This window comes from Anabrus simplex, chromosome 4 (assembly GCF_040414725.1).
Source record: "Anabrus simplex isolate iqAnaSimp1 chromosome 4, ASM4041472v1, whole genome shotgun sequence".
Taxonomy (NCBI): Eukaryota; Metazoa; Arthropoda; class Insecta; order Orthoptera; family Tettigoniidae; genus Anabrus; species Anabrus simplex.
Window position 1 is genome coordinate 417,071,682 of NC_090268.1, and position 23,036 is coordinate 417,094,717.

The window sequence follows — 23,036 nt, forward strand, 5'->3', positions numbered from 1 at the left end:
GAATGGGGTTTTCGGCCCCTCTGGTAAAACTTATTTTGGAGTAAAGTTGGGCTAATTGCCCTAGAAGTGTGAATTCGGGGCTCGAAGCCCAAATACTGTAAATACTGTAATTGCACCTTTTGTTGCCTTGCTACTCTGTACCTGCCGTAATTGTTATTTCTTAATTTTGAAAAGAAAATATAACCTTGTTAACTTTTAAATTAATTTTACTTTCGTAGCTTGAGACCTGTTCACCACCTCGCACCTTCTTTCACCTCTAACTACCACAAAAACACGGTAACAATTATTATTGAGCCTCCGTGGCTCAGGCAGCAGCGCGCCGACCTCTCACCGCTGGGTTCCATGGTTCAAATCCCGGTCGCTCCATGTGAGATTTGTGCTGGACAAAGAGGAGGCGGCACAGGTTTTTCTCCGGGTACTCCGGTTTTCCCCGTCATATTTCTTTCCAGCAACACTCTCCAGTATCATTTCATTTCATCTCACATTCATTAATCACTGCCCCAGAGGATTGCGACAGGCTTCGGCAGCCGGCATAATTCCTATCCTCGCCGCTAGATGGGGCTTCATTCATTCCATTCCTGACCCCATCGAATGACTGCCATTGTTTTCAAAAAGGCTTATGATTCGCTAGATAGGCAGTCCCTACTCCTAACTCTAGCAGAATTAGGGATAGAGAAAAATACTGGTAAACTGGTTGAAAAAATACTCAAGAGTTAAGTTTCTAAATGAACTCTCAGACTCCTTCAAAATCAATACTGGAGTTCGACAAGATTACGGACTTCCACCAATTCTCTTTAATTTGTTATTAAATAAAATCATGAAGGAATGGGAAATTAGATTACATGAAAAAACGTTCAAGAGTTCCATTTGGGGCAAGGAAAGGGAAGATTTGAGGTGATATGTCTTGCCTTTGTTGATTACATAGCAGTCATTTCAGATAAAACAAATAACGAGCTCAAATAATGGTGGAAACTCTCTCTATGATATAGCCATTAAAAGTGGTGTCCGGCTCCATGACTAAATGGTTAGCGTGCTGGCCTTTGGCCACAGGGGTCCCGGGTTCGATTCCCGGCATGGTCGGGAATTTTAACCTTAATTGGTTAATTTCGCCGGCACGCGGGGGCTGGGTGTATGTGTCGTCTTCATCATCATTTCATCCTCATCATGACGCGCAGGTCGCCTACGGGTGTCAAATCAAAAGACCTGCATCTGGCGAGCCGAACTTGTCCTTGGACACTCCCGGCACTAAAAGCCATACGCCATTTCATTAAAAGTGGTCTTCGAACTTTATATAAAAAATACAGTATATTGAACATAGACATAACGGAGAAAAGTACATAACAACACAACATGGACATATTCAAAGAGTTGATAAATTACACAACCCAGCATTTTCAAACTTTTTTCTTGCGGCAAGAGGTGTGATAGGTGATCTTAACTAATTTTGGGTCGCTGAACACGAATTCGTTGTCCATTTCTACGTATCACGCCACGTTTTCTTGCAATAGGTTTATCAAAATAAGAGATAGACCTGAATATTGCATTCAAAAAGTACTGAAAAATGTTGATAATTTTGGAAATATTTATATATCTTTGTATGAAATAGTTGAATATTGTTTTGAATTATTATATACAATGAATAATTATTGAGTATAAAATTACAATGAAATATTTAGCATTTATTGTAATTGATTGTAACTGATTTATACAAAAACACATAAACAAACAACTCTGAGGCAATGAATGCATTTTATTTTGACAATTAAACGTGATTTACAAGCAAACAATGTAACTTTTAATCAGTATCTTTATGAATTCATAAATGTGAACAAAATTAACAGTCCTAGATGTCCGCTTGGAATGAACGCTTGGCTCCCCAGCGTCTGACTGCATCAAGTTTGTCTTCTCTTTTCAAACACCAACAGTAGTCGGCCATCATTGGTTCATCCCACCTCCCCTGGTATCTTCTTTCTGCCTTCTTGATGTCCTGATGGAACCCCTCTCCCATCTCTTCATTGACAGCTCCAAGATTTTCCAGAAATTGATCGAGATGAGAATGAAGGAAGTGCAGTTTCAGACTCATTCTACGCAACTCTTTCATATCATCCAACATCGTTTTCACTATTGTTTCGTATTGTTCATCCTTTACATTTCCTAGGAACTTCATTATGACGTCTCTTATTGAATTGCATGCATCAAGTTCCACGACATTAATCGTCTGTTCAAAGTTTCTGTCCTTCAGAAGCTTTCTAATTTGTGCTCCATTAAAAATGCCTTCCTTGACTTTTGCATCAGAAAAATGTGGAAATTTGCTTGCATTGTACTTGAAACAGGGGCTAATTTTGTCCAAGGCCTTAACGAACTGCTTCATGATTCCCCAGTTTGATGTGTAGCGGTGGAAAAATATTTTTTTGTGGGTCAACTAATGAAGCATTTGTAACATTTGTAACATTTTTCACACCAAGTGTCAAAACTTGTCTCTTGGTCCAGGAATGTGTAGACCAGTGTTTGTCCCAAGCTCTGCTGTCCATTCACATAAATAACAAGGGAATTTAGTGTAGCCTGCTTGTTGTCCTAATACAATACCACACACCTTCAAGTCACTACACACATCCCACTGGTGCTCATGATACTTGATTTTATCTCAAACAGTTTGCATTGTGATATATTGTAATTTTCTTTAAGTGAAACCGAATGTACCACAGGAATCGAAGCTAGAATGTTTCCGTTATGAAGTAGTACAGCCTTTAAGCTCCTCTTGTAGGAATCCACAAACAGCAGATTCGCTGTTATCACAAAGGAGCACTGTGCCGCAATGACACATTTTCAAAGAGTAAATGGCATATAACACGAAAACTAGATGTGATACAATAGAACCAATGATATTTCTGAAATCAGGAGACCTTATTTAGTTAAAATCACGTATCAGACGCTTTGCCGCAAAAATCATGCTGGGTAGTGTTATATATCTGGGAGAGTGGATCCAGTCAAATGGACTCGTTAACACAACCTGGAAAGAGAGATTGAAGCAGATGGCTATGGTTTATAAACTCACTCAACACCGTTACAACAAACATTCGATATCATTGCAGGAAACTGTAATTAAACCAGAGGTATTATAATGTGAACGACAGGAAGCATGACCAAAAAATGGCAAATAAGTTAATATGGGAAGAACAGCTGATTCAGAAAGTCATGGAACCAACTAGAGGGAAGAATATCCTGGACGTGGTGCTGGTAAAACCAGATGAGCTCTATAGAGAAACAGAAGTAACAGATGATATTAGTGTTCACGAAGCCGTTTTTGTCGTAGTCTATATAAATAAAATCGTAACGACCATGTGTCTGTACATCGACTATTTTAGCGAAACTCCCGTACAGTTATCCGTTTCAGGTGTAATAATGACCTTCTGCATATTGTTTAGCCTTGGTGTCTGTCTGTTTGTCTGTTTGTCCATAACTTGAAAACTACTGGATATATATATATATATATATATATATATATATACCAAACTTCATATTTACAATCCATCTGTCTTTGGGTAGGTTTTAATGCCAATACTGTTTCTAAATCCCTGAACTGACTGGGGGGTTTATGCGAATCCGAAACCGTGATTTTGCCCTCCCACGAAATATACATAACCAAACTTCATAGAAATCAACCTGCCTTAATGGAAATCAATTCCCAACCCTTCTTTTCTCATGTGCATCATTTCGATACGAGGATTAATAAGGGAGGTATCATTAACGGACTGTTTTTCGGTACAAGTCCACCGGACTTAACTCAAGAGCGGGTGCGTGTAGAGCATATTTCTCATAACTTGAGAACTACTGACGATATTTCAACGAAACTTTATATTTAGCATCCACCTGTCCAAAGGTAGGTTTTAAGGCCCATACCATTTCAAATATCCAGAACTGACTCGGGGTTTATAGGAAACCGAAACAGTGACTTTACTCTCCCACAATATATACAAGACTAACCTGGCTGGAGATCGACCAACCTTGATGGAAATCCATTTGTAAAACTTATTTTCCTCATGTGCATTTTTTCGACAAGAGGATATAATAATAATTTCGTGTGGCTATTTCTAGCCGAGTGCAGCCCTTGTAAGGTAGACCCTCTGATGAGGGTGGACGGCATCTGCCGTATGTAGGTAACTGCGTGTTATTGTGGTGGAGGATAGTGTTATGTGTGAGTTGCAGGGATGTTGGGGACAGCACAAACACCCAGTCCCCGGGCCATTGGAATCAACCAAGGTTAAAATCCCGACCCGGCCGGGAATCGAACCCGGGACCCTCTGAACCAGTACGCTGACCATTCAGCCAACGAGTCGGACGACAAGAGAATTAATAAGGGAGATATCATGAACGGTCAGTTTTGCAGCTAAGTCCAGCGGACATAGCCCTAAAGGTGTTGCACGTGGAGCAGATTCGTTACATATTATATATATACATATATAAAGAAAATCGGAACGACCATGTGTCTGTGCATTGACCATTTTGGCGAAATTTTCGTACAGCTATCCGTTTAAGGGATAATAATGACCATCTGCATATTTTTAGCTATAGTTTCTGAAAGCCCTAAATTTAATCCGCCTCGCTCAAAATCAAGATTGCGGCACAATCTGCCAGACGAGCTAGAAAATTGAAATTAGGCAAAATTATAAGTTTTAGCCTGTAACCGACGGAAAAATTCCAAGATCTTTAAAATTTTTACTTTTATCCCCGAAGAATATCAAAATATGGAGGCAATTTTAACGATGGTGAAGATCTTCGTTTCGAGGTAAAACGTTAAGTCCTATGACAAAACGGATGGCAAAATCTCAGTTCAATTTAGAGTGATCTACAACATTGGTCCTATGACTTTTTGTCATATGTCTCTCTCTCTCCTTTATACGTTAGATTTGGCTCTGTTCTCGATTGTTCGTCAATTGTGTGCCTTTTACACGTGTGTTACTTAGTTTGACACTGTTAAAAATAATGTATTCAGTATAAGGCCGCTCCAAAATAATATTCTCTATATTTCGAAATTTCGATAACTCGAAATAAAATTTAGCTCGGGAGGTGATTTGAGATATCGAGGTTCCACTGCATTCTTTAAGATCTATTTGAAAATAAAAAAAATATTTTACAACAGTTTTTGTTTTCGGAAGCTCCCCCCCCCCTCCCTTCCAGCACCACCAACAAATCCTAACCCTCTCCGAAAAAATCCTCGGTACGGCCTTGGTCCTCTGGTCTTACATAATTTACCCGCATGTCTTTGTACACCTCCTTCAGCCAGCGGCAGCGCGGCCTAAGGCGAAAGAGGTGTATTCCCGACGGCTTGGTGGGCGGAAGAACCAACTACAGATCTTACCAACTTGGTTTTTTTCTTAGACAGGGCATTGTCCTTCCCCCAATGGCTACTGCACACCACTACCATGATGGGTGCAAAACATTAATATTATGATTATTACACTGGTCTGAAAAGGTTCTATTTCTGGGATGAAAATATCTAATTCTACAGAAACTGCCCAGTTCAAATCTGAAATCAGAATTGCGCTACCAGGGATAGTTTTCCATTAATCTGAACATATATATCACATGTGGTATCATTTTCGCGGCAAATATGGTACTTTTATAAAAAGAAATAGTTTGCAACATTAACTTTACTATTTCTGATTGTTTTTCAAGCATTGATGTTATTGTTCAGATAGTGTGACATGTTAACCTCACAATCACAGTGAGAATGCAATTTAAAATGTATTTATTTGGCTTCTTCAGATATACCAAGCGAGTATTTCTGTTGAATATTCTCTTCTTTTGTATTTCTATTCGATATATCTGTGTGTATGTCTGACAAAGAAAAGCGAGCCTGGGTATGTTTCAAGAAACTAACACAAAACTTACTTGGAAGCAGAAGAGACCCTAAATATAAAGAATGATCAAAGCTCATAAAGATTTAGGTTGCGATATGTCCTTGAAAGTACGTTTCATGCACTCGCATTTGACTTCTTTCCAGCGAGTTGTAGTGATGTATCATGGAGAAACGGTCTGAAAGGAAATGGATGCCACAATGTTAGCCGATTATTGCTGGAGTATAATTCGATACAAGAAAGATGCTCAATACAAAAGGAAAAAATGAGACGTGAAACTTTGCGGTGACAAATTTCTGTTCACATTTTCAATTTTTTATAAACATTCCTGTGAATGACTCTTAAAAAGTGAGAAAATTATGTGAGCACTTCAACTATCACCTGCTGTTACTCTCCTAATGTTTATAGGTCCCCTTAATTGGATTTCTGTCAATATGTCTATGCCTCTACATTAAAGCTATATATAAATTATTTGAAAATACAAAAATAAATAAAAATCAGATTTCTCTTAATCTATCCCTCATGTACGAAAACCAAAACCACATTTGAATTCATCGTTAAAATGTCTATAAAAATCACACATTTTCGTCCTGAATACGACCTTTTTTTGTGGAACAGTGTTATTATTATTAGTATTATTATTTCAGTCACTGGGTAAAGGTTTCAGTGAAGTGACTGCTCGCTGCAAAGCAGCCAGCACTACGATCTGGTGGTGTAAAGTACGGAAATGAATTTCACTGTTAACGAAGAGGTCAGGAAATGAGTTCTTTTCTTCCACATGGTAGTAATTAAACCACTTTCCAGCCGCTGCACTTGAGGCGCTCTATGCACACCACTTCCTTGGTCCGGTCAAGTCAGCAGGGCAAACGAGTTTAACTGCATAGAAACTAACACTGAAGCTTCAAAACAAGTCGCGCAGATTTCAAAAGTTTATGAAGCTAATAATAATAATAATAATAATAATAATAATAATAATAATAATAATGATAATAATAATAATAATAGCAAAACAAAGCAAAGTCACCTCCGTACAGGCCATGAAGGCCCTTGGAGGAGTGGAAGGTAAAGGCTTCCACAATTGTTAACCTCGGCACGTGATAGGATAGAGGGGATAGCTCTACGCCCGGCCGCCTTTGCCCCCGGGAATTAACCTGGTACTCATTTTGGTGTAGGCTGAGTGAACCTCAGGGCCATGTGCACCTCCGGAAGTGGAAATCTCGTTTCTTAAATTTTACGACTTCCTGACGGGGATTCGAACCGAGCACGCCTTTACCGCCTGGGCCAGGCAGCCCCTAATAATAATAATTTTTTATTTTATTTATTATCGTTCCGGCCATCTATGGACCACGTTTTACAGTCTTTACGTTATTTTTCACCAGTCCTGACTTCACATTCTGTCAGTACTTCTTCATCCTTGCACTGACTTCTTTTGTCTGTTCTTCTGTGTAGGTTCTCTTCGTCTTCTTCTTCTTCTTCTTCTTCTTCTTCTTCACAAGTTCTTCCCCAGTCTCCTGGAAATCCTTGAACTCCTTCACTTTTTGTCTAAATTTGTTTCTGTCCAGTACGTCCTCTTGTTCTACTCCTATCCTAGCCAGGTCGGTCCTTACTTCCCGAAACCATTTTGGTTCCGTCTTCCTTAGGCTGAAGAAGCTGAAAATCCTTTTTGTCAGTCGGTTGGTGTCCATTCTCTGTAGATGTCCATAAAATTGAAGCCTTCGCCTTTTCATCAATACGACGACTTCCTCTGTCTTCTGGTATAGTTCTTTGTTGGGTCTACGTCTCCTCTCCCCACCTTTCATTTTCGAGCCCAAGATCTTCCGGAGCATTTTCCTATCTTTCTTTCTGATGTTCTCTAGATCTCCCTTTCCAATCATGTCCAATGTTTCTGCTGCGTATAAGCATTCAGGTCTAATGACTGTGTCCAGATGTCTTAATTTGGCTCCATATGACAAAGCTTTCTTGTTGTAGGTGTCTCTAGTGAGCTGATACGCTGTTTCCATTTTTCTCGCTCGTTCTATCAAAGCTAGCTTCTCTGATCCATTCTCTTGAACTATTTCTCCAAGATACTTGAAGCTCTTTACTCTTTTGACTTTCCCCTCTTTCAACTTTAACATTTGGGGAGCCTCTTTGATGTTGGTCATAAATTCAGTCTTTATGATATTTGCAGTCCAGTCATTTCTGCTATGCTATGGAGTTGTTCCACTCTTTTCTTTGCTATTTCTATGTCACTGGCAAAGACTGCGATATCATCAGCATATGCCAGGCAGTCTATCCGTATAGCACCTGCCCCTCTTCCAATACGGAATGCTTCTTTGTCTGGGATTCCTTCTTTCCATTTCCTTATCACCTTTTCCAAGACACAGTTAAAGAGAATTGGTGAGAGTCCATCCCCTTGTCTCACACCAGTCTTGACTTCAAAGGACTCCGATATTTCACCCATGAACGTGACCTTTGACTTGGTGTTGGTAAGTGTCTGTTTGATGATATTCCTTGTTTTACTGTCCACACCAAATTCTTCCAGTATTCCGAATAACGTCTCTCTCTATCTTCCGACTCGTAGGCCTTCTTAAAATCCACGAAGACTACAACATATTTGCTTCGTCCGAGCATCTTGTACTTTATGATGTTCTTGAGATTAAAAATCTGCTCAGCGCATGATCTGCCTTTCCGGAATAATAATAATAATAATAATAATAATAATAATAATAATAATAATAATAATAATAATAATAATAATAATAATAATAATAATAATAATAATAATAATAATACATCGGCTTTACATGCTGTATAAATCACCAATATAAACACGCAACTATGCTGTAAAAATACATATGCATATAAGTATGTAGGCCTACTTATTTTCATGTTATTAAACACCTATGTCTTCTGGGATGGGCTAGAATAAATTTGTTACTTTCATTGACCTGTCTCAGTCTCATCCTTGGGTTTGACAATATGAAAGTGACTGAGGTATAAGCGATGCTAGTAATATCATTCGTTATACAGCCAGTCCCTGTTATGAATGGTGTGAAAATATCACTCATAGGGTCAGTGGGCTTGGCAGACTGATATGTAATAGCATCTTCTGGCACAGTGACGAAAGCGGGAAGCTACCTCACTCCTCATTTCCCTAGTATACCTCTTCAGTGAAACCTAGGCTATTTATGACAGCTGTTCGTGGAGCTGTAAAGGATCAAACCAGCCTGGGCTGAATATCCAATATACAAACACTTATATGAAAAGCAAACTTTACCAGGCCAGTTGGCCGTGCGGTTAGGGGCGCGCAGCTGTGAGCTTGAATCCGGAAGATAGTGAGTTCGAACACAACTGCCGGCAGCCCTGAAGATGGTTTTCCGTGGTTTCACGCCAGGCAAATTCTGGGGCTATACCTTAATTAAGGCCACTGCCGATTCTCTCCCTACCCCATCTTCGCCATAAGACCTTTCTGTGCCGGTGCGACGTATTTGAGCACCTTCAAATACAGTACCTCCGGACTGAGCCAGGATCCAACCAGCCAAATTGGGGTCAGAAGGCCAGCGCCTCAACAGTCTGAGCCACTCAGCCCGGTGTGAATTGAAGAAGCTATGGAGGAATTTGTAATGGAAAAGGACTGAGGTTTCGTGATATTTCCTTCTATACTGAACTCATCCAGGACCTTCCAGAGCGTCTCCCTGAATGGTAGGCCGTTCCACGAATAGGCTACTATCTTATAATCCCTATTCTAGGTCATGTTGCTTCTGATTAATGTTCTTAAGTTTAAAATCTGTCCAGCACTTGATAATGCTTTTCTGAAATCAACCTGATTTTCCCCAGTATCGTCGTCAATTCATCGTTCATTTCTTTTCTGCAGTGTTTTGGACAAGGTTTTAAAATCTTTTCTTCTTTCGTTCTTTCTTAATACGTTTACCTTCCAGGGTTGATTTTCCCCTCAGACTTAGAGAGAGATCCCACCTCTACCGCCTCAAGGGCAGTGTCCTGGAAGGTGAGACTTTGGGTTTGGGATACAACTGGGGAGAGGGACCAGTACCTTGCCCAGGTGGCCTCACCTGCTATTCTCAACAGGGGCCTTGTGGGGGATGGGAATATCGGAAGGGATAGATAAGGTAGGGGGAGGAAGCCACCGTGGCCTTAAGTTAGGCACAATCCCAGCATTTGCCCGGAGGAGAAGTGGGGAAAGCACGGAAAACCACTTCGAGGATGGCTGAGGTGGGAATCGAACCCCCTCTACTCAGTTGACCTCCCGAGGCTGAGTGGACCCCGCTCCAGCCCTTGTACAACTTTTCAAATTTCGTGGCAGAACCGGGAATCGAATCCGGGCCTCCGGGTGTGGCAGCTGATCACACTAACCAGAGAAGCGGACGTTTTGAAATCTATTGACATACTATTTATTATTTTTATTATTACTGTCAATCCCTCCGTGACTCAGGCGGCAGCTTGTCGGCCTCTCACCGCTGGGTTCCGTGGTTCAAATCCCGGTCACTCCTTGTGAGATTTATGTTGGACAAAGCGGAGGCGCGACAGGTTTTTCTCTGGATACTCCGGTTTTCCCAGTCATATTTCATTCCAGCACCACTCTTCAAAATCATTTCATTTCATTTCATCTAACATTCATTAATCATTGTCCCAGAGGAGTGCGACTGGCTTCGGCAGCCGGCACAATTCCTATCCTCGCCGCTAGATTGCGTCTTCATTCATTCCACTCCTGACCCGGTCAGATGATTGGAAACAGGCTGTGGATTTTCATTATTACTATCAACATCATCATCAACATCGCCGTCATCAAAACAGTGAGAGACGACTTCATCGTGACCTTGATAGGTGGAGACCGGCCATTGCCATCGAGAAAGCGTGTTGTCTAATTATCATCCCGAGTTCTCTTGGTGAACAAGCGGCCCGCTTTCCGCGCCGGAGAGAATAATATCCCGAGTCCAGCCTGCGCGTCGCTTTTAGTAACAGACCAGTAAACCACTCACAAAGGTTTGAAAGGTTTGAAAAAACTTCGAGAATTTCTGCTTTCACTAGTTGTTCAATTTCTCCATTGGCATTCAGCTCGGAGAACAAAAGGATAGGTTCTATTGTTAATGGAATGCAAAGAATTATACAGAGTTCCACATGTTTGCAAATGATGCTCGTAAGAATGCTGAAAGTACGTGATGTATAATGAAATTATGAAAAAACTGAGCTGGAAAGGAAGATAAAGTAGTGACCTCACCACAGTGCTCGAATGTGACGGATTCGAATACATTTCTAATGTCATGAGACCAGATTTTAATGACATGACATCTTTTAACTTGTTCATCATAAAGCAAAGCAAAGTCACCTTCGTACAGGCCATGAATGCCCTTGGAGTGCTGGAAGGTAAAGGCTTCCACTATTCGTAACCTCGGCGCTTGATTCATGTTTCGAAGTGTCCGACCTCTTCAACTTTTCCCTCTGATTAGTGTCAATAGAGGATGATTGCCCAGTTATACCTCCTCTTAAAACAATAATCACTACCACCACTACGGCACTTGATGGGGGTAGAGTGTTAGCTGTACGCCGGGCCGCCTTTGTCCCCATTAATTAACCTCGCACTCATTTTTGGTGTAGGCTAAGTGAACCTCAGGACCATATGCACCTCCAAAAGTGGAAATCTCTTTTCTTACATTTTTACTTCCTAACGGGGAATCAAACCCACGTACTTCCGGGTGAACCGAGCATGCCTTTACCGCCTCGGCTATGTATCCCCTTCTAGTTTGTTCGTTTTTTGTTTTGTTTTTTTGCTTTTTTTAAAAGTTGCTTTACGTCGCACCCGCACAGGTAGGTCTTATGGTGACCATGGGAGAGGAAAGGGCTAGAAGTGGAAAGGAAGCGACCGTGGACTTAATTAAAGTACAGTACCAGCATTTGCCTCGTGTGAAAATAGGAAACCATGGAAAAGCGTCTTCAGGGCTGCCGACAGCAGGGTTCGAATCCACTATCTCCCGAATACTGGAACTCTTCTAGCTCATCATAGAGATTGATAATTTTCATATTAATAATGATCATGGCACCAAGATACTGAGCGGAAGATCTAGGGACAACGTAAGGAAAACAGACAGATGGGCAAAAACAAACTACACCACACATGTCTAACTGTCCAGTGTACACTTCAAGATCTCGTTCAAGCGACCAAAGTGGACATTGCTGTCGCTGATTGTTGGGTGGCTCAGTGTGACCGCACGAATTATATCTGATGCCGCGTATTTTGTGTAGCCTATGTTGTGTTTATGTATATTTGCATTGCATGAAAAGATTGAAGGAAACACAATAGAGGAAGAACGGACAGTCGTGAAGAATGAGGTCTCTAGAGCTGCTGAAGAAATGTTAGGAAGAAAGGAAAGATCAACTAAGTTCGATCGATACTAGACCTGCTTGAAGAACGACCAAAGTACAAGAATGCAAACAGTGAAGAGGGCGTTCTCGGAATCTGATCCCGATCAAAGGCGTAGAGGCGCGCGGCTGTGAGCTTGCATCCGGGGAACCCCACTATCGGCAGCCCTGAAGATGGTTTTCCGTGGTTTCCCATTTTCACACCAGGCAAATGCTGCGACTGAACCTTAATTAAGGCCACAGCCGCTTCCTTCCATCTCCTAGGCCTTTCCTATCCCATCGTCGTCATAAAACCTATCTGTGTCGGTGCGACGTAAAGCCCCTAGCAAAAAAAAATCTCAAACAGCTTGGTCCAATCAACATTATTAAATGTCATTTCAAGATCTATGAACGGCATGTATGTGGCCTTGTCCTTCTTACTTCGATCCTCTAAGATCAGACGTAAAGTCAGGATTGCTTCACGTATTCCTACATTTCTTGTGAAGCCAAATTGATCTTCTCCCAACTCAGTTTCAACTTGTCTTTCCATTTTCTGTAAATAATACGTGTTACAATTTTGCAGGCGTGAGATACTAAGCTAATGGTGCGGCATTTTTCACACTTGTCAGCACCGGCTTTCTGTCGAAAATCGGAATGCTCTTCTCCTGTCTCATACATCTGGGCGATTCTGGGCTGGAAAATAGGCTTTCAAAAAAGTATAACTTACTTAACGTAGTCTGTGATGGTACTAAATGAATTTAATAAGTAATAAAAGTAATAGCAGAGAGCCTCCGTGGCTCAGGCAGCAGTGCGCCGGCCTCTCACCGCTGGGTTCTGTGGTTCCTATCCCGGTCAATCCATGTGAGGTTTGTGCTGGACAAAGCGGAGGCGGGACAGGGTTTTCTCCGGGTACTCCGGTTTACCCTGCCATCATCTTGAACACCTGAGGAGAAACACACGAAGGCTCTGGAATAAATACAGGGAACTTCAGGATCAAGAAAGCCTAGATTCTTATAAAGAATCACAAAGAAGGTATAAGTCAGAAGTCAAAAAGGCTTCTAGGAAATCTTGGAGACAGTTTTGTGACTCCATTGAAAGTCAACATGAAGCGGCAAGGCTTCATAAAATTCTTACCTTGGATGGAAGGGCAAGGCTGGGCTCACTGGAGTCACCTTTGGGCGGATACACATCCACAGAGAGGGAGACCCTGAACCTACTGCTTGATGCCCACTTTCCAGGTTCAGCAGTCACAAATAGTGAAGTAGAATCGAGCGGATCCTTCAGACCCGATAGAAGTGGCTGGAAGGAAGCCGCAGAGATTGTTACCCACAGAAGGGTGAAGTGGGCATTAGAATCTTTTGCCCCTTACAAAAGCCCAGGAATGGATGGGATCTTCCCGGCGCTTCTTCAGGAAGCGGGTGAGGTCCTTATACCATACCTGGTCAGAATTTTTAGAGCCTGTCTCACTATGGGGTACGTGTACTCCTTGTGGCGTCAGGCGAAGGTAGTATATATACCTAAACCCGGAAGGTCTTCATATACTAGACCTAAGGATTATAGACCCATCAGTCTAACGTCTTTTCTTCTTAAGACCTTGGAAAGACTAGTGGATAGACATATCAGGGAGAAAGTTTTAAGAGACTGTCCCCTGCATCCTCATCAGCATGCATATCAACCAGGGAAGTCGGTTGAGACGGCACTACACCAGCTAGTTTCTAGGCTGGAGAGTGCCTTGGATCAGCAGCAACTTGCTATGGTTGTATTCCTAGATATAGAAGGGGCCTTTAACTACACATCTTTGGGCTCCATAGAACTTAGTCTAGAGAGAAGAGGAGTGAGCAGGATGCTCATAAAATGGATTATGGCCTCGCTGCAGGGCCGTCAAGTTCTGTTTACCCTCAACGCAGTTATGTTGAGAGCTAATATAGACAGGGGGTGTCCACAGGGAGGAGTATTATCACCAACATTATGGTGTCTGGTAGTGGATGAACTACTTACCAGGTTAAATGTTGGAGGAATTTACGCCCAAGGCTATGCAGATGACATTAGCCTGATGGCGGTTGGAAATTTCCCCAGTACGGTCTCAGAGCTCGTACAGAGCTCTCTACTGCACCCGCCCACCTCCTGAGTCCCAGACTAGCATTTATCTCAGGGGTGATCAGTTCGAAAACGATAAAAAAAATTTATATAAAAAAAAATATATATATCGGCGCATCAAATGAACACAGGGATGAACGGGGCATGAAAATTTAAGGTTACGGGGAACGACTCATTCATGGATACAAATTTCTGACTCCACAATAGGACTGGGAAGTGACAACTTAAATTCCATGGGCATACTGGACTAACTACAATGAAAAGATATGGAAGCTGTTTCCTATTGAAATTGCAATGAGGAGCAATTTATTCACTTATTTTGCATACTACACATGATGACAAATTTACATTGGGACACTTTTAATCCTGAAAAATAAATGACATAATACTTGGATTTTACCTCACTACTCTGGTAGTGTAAAACATCTGGTGAATTCGTCCCAATTGGTTACTGGGGATCGAATTCACATCCGTATGATAGGACGTTTCACCGCTGGAGATCTTCTTTCGGCGACGAAGGCACGACAGTAACTTTTTACTGTCGTCTCCTCGTTCCGTTTGGACATGAGACACTTCCGGTATGTACATTCTGGTGAGCCGGACACCCACCGTAGAAAATGTTATCGCCTCGAAAAAACGGGAATTTATAATACGGACAAACTCTAGCCTATTATTTCCAGATTCACAAACACACCAGGTAGAGTTCATTAACTCAAAAGCTACTTTAATATTTACACTTGTCAATACGACAAGACGTACGGAAAGGTTCATTACTCTGCTCTGACCCTGCAAACATGTGCCGTCCGTGGGTTATTTACGTATCTACCGCTATCTCCCCGTGAAAACCCAACATCTGGTTCAGAGCAGTTCGACACAGGATGACTGTCCCTAGCATATCCTCCTATTATTATTAGATAATATCATTACCATTCTTTATCTGATCATTAGCATATACTTTGACTACCATCAATTAACTTTATTATTATCATTAATTTCAATTATAATCCGGTATTTGATTATTATCATTTGTCATCCGGGATGATTATATGCCAACCCTTGCCGGCGTTTCAAACGAGGGTCGTTCTTACTCCTAATTTATCCGCACAATATAATGATCAGCTTCCTCATAAATATTTTTATTATTATTATTATTATTATTATTATTATTATTATTAGTGGAAATCGTGATTATCGTAACCCGTAATCATCCTTTCTATAATACTTCAACTTCTCGCTCTTATTAATTTCATCAAAAAAAAATTTTTAAAAAAAGTACCTTCATTGGTTATTCTTCTTCTCCTTCTTCAAATATTTTATTTATTATTATTATTAGTTAAAAATCTCAAATCTTTCATTTCATCTCCCAACATCATATTCATGTCCAAAATATATAAAAAAAAATTTAATTCTTCAAAAAAAACAACAAAAAAAAGTAGCTTAGTTTTTATTTATTATTATTATTATTATTTTAAAAAAACTTAAATTCGCCTGTTACACGGTAGTTCACTCTTAATATGTTTAACGCATAACCCCTTTTACAATTTCGATTTATCTTGGCACTAAGCACTCGATTTAAGACAAGATTCACTTGGAGTATGATTATTGTTATTATTATTATTAAAAATGGAAAGATGATATTTTAATATCCACTCTTTATAATTTAGTCACATATGTTAAATCCCGTTATGAACCACTAAGATCTGCTTTATATCGGTCGGGACAACACGGTATTCGGGACCGTACCTTCAACTTCGTACTGCCGTTAATTTTATATGGGGACACCTGTCCTCCCAAGACACATCTCACAACCTATGGCACATCGCGGCTGGGCAAATACCTCCAATGCCGGCGATTGCTAAACTATTCCTTCAAATTTGAAGTCCATTTCCTTTCATCGGAACTCTTCAAACATTTAATTCATAAAATAATCCTCGGTGCGTGGATTCTACCACTAATAACACCGGCATATGCATTTATATCATCTTAGGCCTTGAGATTCATCTATTTCATCATCACAAACAATACGGCTCAATTTATTTCACGCCGGATATTCGTCCCTCATGACTTCCAACTCTAAATATGGGCTCAAATCATTCTGGGCTTTTAACATATCGTGACCATTCTAATTCACGTGCCTATATCGCTTTTAAACAAAATTTTAATGGTTAAATTAAAGTCCAAAAACGTAAAATCAAAAATTTACGTAAAATCAAACTGACTACGCGAATGAAAGTCTTTAACGCTACATGTCATCTCCACTTTGATTATTATATTTGCACTGGCTAACTCGCGAAGCACCGTCATTATGATTATACTTTAACTTGCACACGCCCAAATATTATTATTATTATTATTTTACTTTCCTTTGTTGACTCACAAACATGATTATTATTAGTATTTTAATGACCTTCCGTACGCAACACAAATCTTCCATACTCTGGCTCTTTCATAATCTGGCTGTCTAATAGAAATTATTCCTAATTAAAATACAAATGATCACCGCAGTGAATGAAATTCAAATAAATGGGTTAGCACAAAAAAAGAATTTAACACTTGAAATGAACTTAATTCAAGTATTACAAACAGCATGCATTAAATGAAAGAAATATATCCCATATTTACATTATATACAAAAAACAAATACTCAAATCAATTAATCTAACCCATTATTACGTTAATATAAATTAGTTCGTCCGTCTAACAAAAAAATAAAATCATGGACTCGGGAAGCGGACCATGTTAAGTAACCATAATTAATTTACACTGAACCCCGTTTAGTCGCGATAACATCCCCTAAATATCAAAATTGTGTACTCATTCCTGTGTAGAATTCCATTGTCTCGTAGCGGAGGAGATATAGTCCTTACGGCCCTATGGTGATTTACTCGTCCATCATGCCGCACAATACAAATTTAACACCATAAAACACTTCTGGGTGACTACCCATGATTAATACCTTATTACACTATTTTACACAAAAATATTAATAACAAAAAAAAACACTTATAGGTGCTCCTAGACCCCTAACACTCGCACAATATACTCTTCATATACGCCCGAAACACACGTCGTGACACACTACGACGAAATGTCGTTCATTTGAATCGGCGCGTATCGCGTCTTCAACCGGCACTTCCTGGTTTATTTTCAAGCCGTCTTGATCATCGCCTAGCTCCTATAATTCCCTGCTCGGATAGTTATTCACCGTCTATCTTGAGGTGTTTACTTCAGGCTCCGCACACTGCCTTCCAAAGGTACTATCGGCGTTCCGTTAGTTATTTATTATTTAAACACATGACATTCATTAAATTCAACATACAATTGTACTGATTATACACACTCGGTACTATGGATAATTTCACTGTTCGTATTCATTCTCCTAATAATTCACGTACTTTCAGCTCTAATTGACTTCGAATACGTCCCGAGGTACTGACTTACAGAGTCAACGTGTCAGAGTCTCAACTACTTCATTACGACTGACACGACTGGTGACCGATAACGACTGGTGACTGGTAAGAACTGAGTGATGTGAGGTCCGCTTCTGGACTTTTATGGACGATATGATTTCCCGCCGGGGTCATCCGCGGTCATTTCCTGGAGAGGGGGGTTTGGTTTCCTAAATCGGCATATGCAGGTGGATTTGGATCTCCTGCTTTATCCCACTTAATACACTGGCGATACACATTCATGTGTCGTATTCTGAACTCCTATCGTTCGGTGATCATGGAAATATCACTTAATTTCTGTCCTCCACCTTTCGCGCGCTAACTCGGCGTCCCTGATGGCGTGCTCATCTCGACCAATGGCGAGATAGCGTGGGTCATTTCCACGAATTCATTACTTTAATTTATTACGATTACCATTATTCAACATGGGAATGATATCACAAAAATCCCCTCTATTCAATTGTGTGGTTGGAATAATTTAATTATTGTTATCGGAGAAGCTAACTGGAGTTCACTCTGAGTTTTTCTTATGTTGGTTTATCTGCGGGCCTGTGATATATTTTCTCATTGGTCAACACCGTTTCGGTTAGTTTGAAATCTCTTCCTTGAAACGTAACCACACCAAACGCCTCGGGCGTGGAAAGACTGGCACGTCACATTCTCGGTATTGGTGATGCATCTGCTCGGCCTTGGTCCGAAATATATACTCTTCTACTTCCTGGTAGTCATTATTCTGTTGTTGTGAGCTCTAGATTTAATCCTCTTATCTTCTGACCAGGAAACCTTCTTCCCCTAATGACAAGCTTACGGTGGCGCCGGACAGTCGCGATCACGGCTGGCTTATGTCGAAATTTTTCCCGTCCACACAAATCTGCCACTGTATTCATTTAATATTCCTATATATCTGTATTTCTCCTATCAAAATCAAATCATGAAACTAGGGGCCTATCTCATCAGGGTACATTTTCCTGTTGCTCGGTAAAAAAAAATCTTGTGATAATCATGAGATTTTTTTATATATCCGCATCATACTTTCATCATGATTTGATTACTGCTTTCGTTCCTTTTTGATGGTGACTGATCTCGTCCCGCAGATTGTGGTTATTGAGTCTCAATTCTTCATTCTCTCGTTGAATCATGTGGATCCTGTTAACGAAATCTTGGACATCACTGTCGATCTCTCCGCATTCTGGGCATGGTCTTGCTTCTATTTGCCTATGGATCAGCTGGACTTCTTCTTCTCTTCCATATTCTTCTTCATCATCCTCTCCTTCGTCCTCATCTTCTTCTTGGTCATCCTCTGCCTCATTGAAACTCTGTCGTTTTCCTCCTAGCTCCGAGTTGTCGTTCGTCCTCAAATCTAGGGGCGTTTGGATTTAGCTGGCTACTATATTGAGAATGTGACAACGGCGCGTTCCTTTCCTCGTTGCGACCACCATTTGCCTCCTTCTTCCATTTGTCTTCTAAATATTGCTTGGTCTCCTGATGTAGCTCCTCCATAGTTTGTATCGTTGCCTCTATGTATGGTTTCCCATCGTCTCGGTCCCAAACACTACATGGCTTGTCATCCTTTCTGTCATGATTTTGGATTGCCTCCTTCCATTTCCTCTTCTTCAGCTCATCGAGGTACTGCTGGGTTTCTGGGTGTCGATCGTCCCCATTTCTACGGTATTCCTCCGTGTAATGCCTTCGGTTATTCTGATTTCTTCGGTGGTATGGCTGAGTTTCGCTCCTTCCATTCCGATATCCACGGTATCCCGTTTCGTCATGGAATTTAACATGCTTCGTTTGCCAGTTGCCTTCCGCAAATCCTCCTCCGTGATTCCATTGTCGGGGTCTCCATCCTGGATCATACATCCTCTTGGGTTCTGGATCGGTACTCGTTCCTTGACTTCTAGTACTGATGGTTCTAGTTTCCGTCTGCCTCTCGACGTTATTTATCTGTTGCTCTCTAGGCCTGGGTTGCCTCTGGTTAGAGTGATACGTGGTCTGATCTAATTGACGTAACAGAGCTTCCGCTTGAACTGCAGTCTGAATATTCGACGCAATCATCATCCGCTGGACCTCAAATGGTAACTGCTTCCCGATAGCGCTAATGAGTTCTGTCTCACTGACCGGATTATCTAATTCCCGCATCTTATGAAATTGGGATACGAAATACTCTGAATATTTAGTTGGGGACGATGTTGAATAACGTCTAGAATACAACTCCAACCTAAGATCTTGCTGTTCTTGGATACTCCAGAATTTTTGCAAAAACGCCTGTCGGAATCCTATGAAATCCTCGAATGTGTATAAGAAGGCCCTGAACCACATTGCAGGTGCTCCGTCCAAAAACTTTTCTACAGTTCGTAATTGCCGCTCCGCCGGAATTTTATTTTCACTAATATAGTTAGTGATCTCGCGGATGAAGCCTTTAGGGGTTATATGTCCTCGAGCGTCGTATCTAGGTGGTTTGTCGTCTGACATTTTGATGACGTGGACCACAGATGTCGGAAGGGCATTTGATGATGATGACGATCCGTCTCCTACTTCAAACTTAAGTCCGGTCGTATCGGCTTGTGACATGCCTTCCTTTTTATGAAAGCCCTGATTGTCTGGGGTCTCGAACTTTCGGTACTGGAGATGGAAGTCCTGAAGTGGTCCTGGCTGTTCTAACCTGGCCTTGACCTGTTCCAGATCCTTTCTAATTTCTTCCAGCCTTTCGGTATTACTGTCTGACATTTGCTGGGCCACTGAATTCTGCCCCGTGTGTACATTAAATTGTTCCACTATTCTGACCTCTGTGTCAGCGATCGTTTGGCTTTGTTCCGCTAACCCATCAGTTTTTCTGAACAATGCTATATTTGCCTCCTCACACTGTGTGAGTCTACGGCTACGATCTTCCGAAGTCGTCTTTATATCTTGAATTTCATTTCTGAGACCGGCTACTAGTACTAGGGTACGAACAGTTTCACCTCGTAACTCATCGATTCCCTTTTCGTGCCTGTCCAAAGTATTTGCAGTATGTGCACCTTTACTTTCCACGTGGCTTCGGATGATATCGTTTTCCTTGCGACATTCACCCCTCACCTCTTCGATGTGCGCCTTTAAATCTTCGCGGTCAACCAACCTCTGAGCTGAAATCTCCTGAATACTGGCCTTTAATTTCTCCTTAATTTCGTTACGTTCTAGTAACGCCTCATCCCTGAATCGGTCAACCTTTTCATTGACACTAATGATACAAGAGTCGATATGCCCTTTCAATTCGTCCTTAGCGAAATGACACGCCTCCTGGACTTGGGTCATTCGGTCCCGTAATTCTCGTCCTAGCGATATACTGGCGGCATGAACCTCAGCTATTTGTTCTGTGAGTTTTATTTTATTAAATTCACACGCGGCCTGTACCATCTCGACTTTATTTTCTAATGAAACATTAGCGGCATGTATTTGTTCCGTGAGTTCTTGTTTATTTAGAACCATAACTCGCATTAAGTCTTCCAAAGTGAGAGCTTTCACCTCTCCCTGTCCTTCTAACTGTTCACCTTGGGGACGCTCCCCACCTTCGTCTGACATTATATCAAATGAGAAAAGAGGGCCGATCAGCCTCTCATCCTATCGCACACGATTACGACAATTTTGGGTCTAGGCCCTATCATACGGTTATATCCTCGTTAATATTTTCTAGAATTTTTAAATTTCCAAATTCAAAACCAAACAATATTTTTCGCTTTCACATAGCGAATAATTTATATAACGTAATTCAAATTTGCATATTAATTGCCATCACGTGCTCATTATGAGTGAAATTCATATCATTAGTCACTCAAGGCTATGACAACAACAACAACAATCGATAATACCATGACGAAAACCTTGAAGTCACCTGTCTTGAAATAATTTAAATTTAACTTACACAGTTCCATTATCTTTTTATTAATACTTGAATCTGGTTCTCAGTCACATATTTACCAAATACAGTATTCCTAATAAATTTTGCCTATATAAAATTCCTGCCCATGGATAGTTACATTTATGTGGAGTCTCACTAAATCACAATAACTTTTAATTTCATAGAATAGGGAATTATTAATTTAATGAGTCTTTATAGCAATAAACTACTCTTGTATAATTATCAAGTCTAGCCCCGTTCGAAACTAACCTTACTTTAACCTGAAATACTACTTGACATATCAAAAACCACTATTTAACTTAACCGTGATGCGGTCAAAATTTTAATTAAATATCCCGATTGGGTTTACATTTAAGTTAAACAACTGGGCCTCTTTATAATGAAATCGGGCACTGAGCTGCTCGCTAATGATATCGTCGCTAATACAACAAAAAGTTCAGATTTGGTTTTTTTTTAAATATAAAGTCACCCGTTGCTCAACATGATGCAATAGGCCCTTTTACGTTGGGCGCCATTATGCACCCGCCCACCTCCTGAGTCCCAGACTAGCATTTATCTCAGGGGTGATCAGTTCGAAAACGATAAAAAAAATTTATATCAAAAAAAATATATATCGGCGCATCAAATGAACACAGGGATGAACGGGGCATGAAAATTTAAGGTTACGGGGAACGACTCATTCATGGATACAAATTTCTGACTCCACAATAGGACTGGGAAGTGACAACTTAAATTCCATGGGCATACTGGACTAACTACAATGAAAAGATATGGAAGCTGTTTCCTATTGAAATTGCAATGAGGAGCAATTTATTCACTTATTTTGCATACTACACATGATGACAAATTTACATTGGGACACTTTTAATCCTGAAAAATAAATGACATAATACTTGGATTTTACCTCACTACTCTGGTAGTGTAAAACATCTGGTGAATTCGTCCCAATTGGTTACTGGGGATCGAATTCACATCCGTATGATTGGACGTTTCACCGCTGGAGATCTTCTTTCGGCGACGAAGGCACGACAGTAACTTTTTACTGTCGTCTCCTCGTTCCGTTTGGACATGAGACACTTCCGGTATGTACATTCTGGTGAGCCGGACACCCACCGTAGAAAATGTTATCGCCTCGAAAAAACAGGAATTTATAATACGGACAAACTCTAGCCTATTATTTCCAGATTCACAAACACACCAGGTAGAGTTCATTAACTCAAAAGCTACTTTAATATTTACACTTGTCAATACGACAAGACGTACGGAAAGGTTCATTACTCTGCTCTGACCCTGCAAACATGTGCCGTCCGTGGGTTATTTACGTATCTACCGCTATCTCCCCGTGAAAACCCAACATCTGGTTCAGAGCAGTTCGACACAGGATGACTGTCCCTAGCATATCCTCCT